At 46.2% G+C, this 3694-nt stretch overlaps 1 pseudogene; it reads left to right on the top strand.

Moving 5' to 3' along the window:
• Positions 1-95: 95 nt before the first annotated feature.
• Positions 96-3598, top strand: LOC119344991 (annotated as a pseudogene).
• Positions 3599-3694: the final 96 nt, after the last annotated feature.

The following is a 3694-nucleotide window of genomic DNA, read 5'->3' on the forward strand; positions in this document are numbered from 1 at the left end:
CATGTCAGCATCAGCAATGGAACAGGGCACGATTAGTAGATTCATTGCCAGAGCACGTAGCAATTTACTGCAGAACACTTCGGCCTGATCGATCAATGGATTGGCCGGCTCTCACCTGCTACACCGCGGCTCTAATCCTTCTGTTCCTGCCGTTGCGGGCGGCCGAGGAGGCGAGGACCGGCTTGTCCCCGGCAAGCCGCTCGCACCGGGCGCAACCATCATCTCGGACGACGGTGCCTTCGCCTTGGGCTTCTTCAGTCCCTCCGACTCCACTCCGGCGGTCCGGCCAGCCTGTACCTGGGCGTATGGTACAGCAGCATACCGGAGCTCACCGTCGTGTGGGTAGCCAACAGGGAGACCCCGGTCACCAGCAACACTTCCTCGCTGCCGAGGCTATCCCTCACCAACACCTCCAACCTCGTTCTCTCAGACGGTGGTGGTGGCCATGTCGTTTGGACGACAGATGTTACAGCCACCTCGAGCTCCTCTTCGCCGGTAGCGGTGCTCGAGAACACCGGCAACCTCGTTGTCCGATCGCCGAATGGGACTATATTATGGCTGAGTTTTGACCACCTCACCGACACGGTGCTTCCAGAAATGAAGATACGGCTCAGTTATGTCACACACGGCACCAGCCGTGTGGTGTCCTGGAAGGACCCTGGAGACCCATCACCCGGGCGCTTCTCCTATGGAGTCGACCCAGACACTCTCATCCAGTTATTCTTGTGGGACGGGACTCGCCCAGTGGCCCGCAGTGGCCCGTGGACAGGATACCTCGTGAAGAGTGAGCGCCAGTACCAGCAGGTTAACCGTAGTGCGACCGTCATCATCTAACAGGCCGTCGTCAACAACGACCAGGAGATCTACGTCACTTACACTGTCTCTGCCGGCGCCCCACACACTAGGTATGTGGCGACCTACTCCGGAGATTTCCAGCTCCAGAGCTGGAGTACCACCTCCTCGGCATGGGTAGTCCTGGAAAACTGGCCATCATCGGAGTGCAGCCGGTACGGCTTTTGTGGCCCATACGGCTACTGCGACGAGACGGTGGCGCCCATACCAGTGTGTAAGTGCCTCAATGGCTTCGATCCAGCAAGCACGAATGAGTGGGTAGCTGGTAGGTTTTCAGCCGGGTGCCGACGAAAGGAGGCATTGCAGGGATGTGGTGACGTCTTCTTGGCCTTGACGGAGATGAAGGCGCCGGACAGGTTCACGATTGCCGGCGGGAACATGAGCTCGTTGCAGGAGTGTGCGGTGGAGTGCAGAAGCAATTGCTCCTGCGTGGCGTATTCATTCATCAACCTAGGCAGCAGCAGGTCTGGAGGAGAAGCGACGAGGTGCTTAATTTGGACGGGGGAGTTGATCGACACGGGAAAGTTCGGCGAAGGGCTTGGCAGCGTCACGCTATATCTCCGGCTTGGAGGCTTAGAAGTAGCAGTTGGTGCCAATTTTCTCCCTCCTTCTAGTTACCTTGTATTTACAAACATACTTTCATGATTACATCAGTCATTGCCCATTCTATGGTATTTGTACATTCCACTGGTGAAAGGACAAAGAGCACCGTGGCGAGGACTGTCCTGGCAATTTTAGGAACCGGTGTTGTTGCAGTCCTATGCATTTTCCTCGCATGGCTAAAATTGAAAGGTATTATAGTGTTTCTCCTAATGTGAACCATATAAATTTACAAAATAAATAAATACGTGAAACAATAGAAATAACCCCTCACGTGATTTTGAGCATGAAATTAGCCAATGTTGCAAATGACTTAATCAATATTGGCGATGTACTAGAAATAAGATGGACCACACATGCTAGGGAAACCAAACCATCTCTTTACTTGGGAGGATGAGGCTAGGGAGAAGAGGTAGTTTTTCGTAACACATGTAAGTTGTAACTTAATTTACATGATTGGGGGTCACCATTTTGTCAGGTCAACCATTTCCCACCATGGCATAAAGGTTATATTTGCTTTGGTTTTTTAGTCCATGAGAGAATAGTAGACATACATGGACAGTTCTAGTGGTGAAATATACTCCCTCCATCCCATAATTTAAGATCTTATTAGATTCATTTATGGGAGGGAGGGAGTAACACTTTATTTTTTATGTTAATCATACACTCATCAAACGAGGAATAATTATAACATTGTGCGTTCAGGCAAGAACAAAAAAAAGAGGAGAAAATACAAGAAGACTGCATTGAATGGTATTTGTACCTCTGATGAACTTGGGGAAGGAGACCCTCCACATGACCATAAATTTCCATTTGTAAGCTTTGAGGAAATTTCTCTAGCAACAAACAGTTTCTCTGAGACATGTATGATTGGACAGGGAGGATTTGGCAAGGTCTACAAGGTATCTTGATAGATCAGCAAATTCCTGAAGTTCATTCTAAAATTAGTATAATTAAATTGTTCATTGAAAAGTTTGAGTCTAAGTCCCCCTTAAAACTCTCCAGGGATTATTAGGTGGCCAAGAAGTTGCTGTCAAGAGGCTAAGTAGTGATTCTCAACAAGGAACAAAGGAATTCAGGAATGAAGTAATATAGAAACTTAGTTCGACTTCTTGGATGTTGTGGTGCAGGGGATGAAAAATTATTGATCTATGAGTATCTGCCGAACAAAAGCTTAGATGTTGTCCTTTTTGGTACATATTCCAGAAACAATCAACAGTTCCCTAAAACAAACCACAACATTTTCTAACATGTGTTTATTGTAAAGATGATTCAAGAAGATTAATACTGGACTGGACAATACGGTTTAATATAATAAAGGGGTTGCTAAGGGACTTTTGTATCTCCACCAGGATTCAAGGGTGACAATAATTCATAGGGATCTCAAAGCTGGAAATGTATTGCTTGGTGTAGAGATGAAACCCAAGATAACTGACTTTGGTATGGCGAGGATCTTTGGCGACAACCAACAGAATGCAAGCACCCAGCGTGTTGTGGGAACATAGTGAGTAAAAATTTCAAAAGTATAAATCATGTAAATTTGAAAGCATGTTAAATTCATGTTTACTAATCTATGTGAGTGCAATGTCATACAGTGGCTACATGTCTCCAGAATATGCCATGAAAGGTGTCTTCTCTACCAAGTCTGATCTCTACAGCTTTGGTGTGCTAGTACTTGAAATTATTACTGATATGAAGAGAATCTCAAATTGTCACACCATGGGCTTCCCTAGCCTCATTGTATGTATATATGTAAGTGTACACAGAAGAATTTTGCGAAGTTCCAAATATAGGAATATATCAAGTTACTGATGATGTTTTCTAATAATTGTCATTGTTTCAGTCATGGAATATGTGGAAGGAAGGAACGATAAATGAATTGGTGGACTCATCTATCATGGATACTTGTTCATTGGATGAAGCTTCACTTTGCATCCATGTAACACTGTTGTGTGTCCAAGAGAACCCAGATGATAGGCCACTCATGTCATCAGTGGTGTTCGTCCTCAAGAATGGAAGCACCACACTTCCGTCCCCAATATGCACTGCCTTCTTTACGCAGCGAAGCGTGGAACTTGAGCAAATCGGAGATGGTATCCTAAACTCCAGGAATAGCTTTACTCTAACCGAGATTGAGGGGAGGTGAAATGCATACAAGTTTTCTTAGACATGGGAAATAACATTTCCCTGTGAAACATATATGTTGCACTTCAGTTGTTTGGAAGCCGAAGGAGGGGGGGGG

The sequence above is a fragment of the Triticum dicoccoides genome, unplaced genomic scaffold (assembly GCF_002162155.2).
Source record: "Triticum dicoccoides isolate Atlit2015 ecotype Zavitan unplaced genomic scaffold, WEW_v2.0 scaffold197554, whole genome shotgun sequence".
Classification (NCBI taxonomy): Eukaryota; Viridiplantae; Streptophyta; class Magnoliopsida; order Poales; family Poaceae; genus Triticum; species Triticum dicoccoides.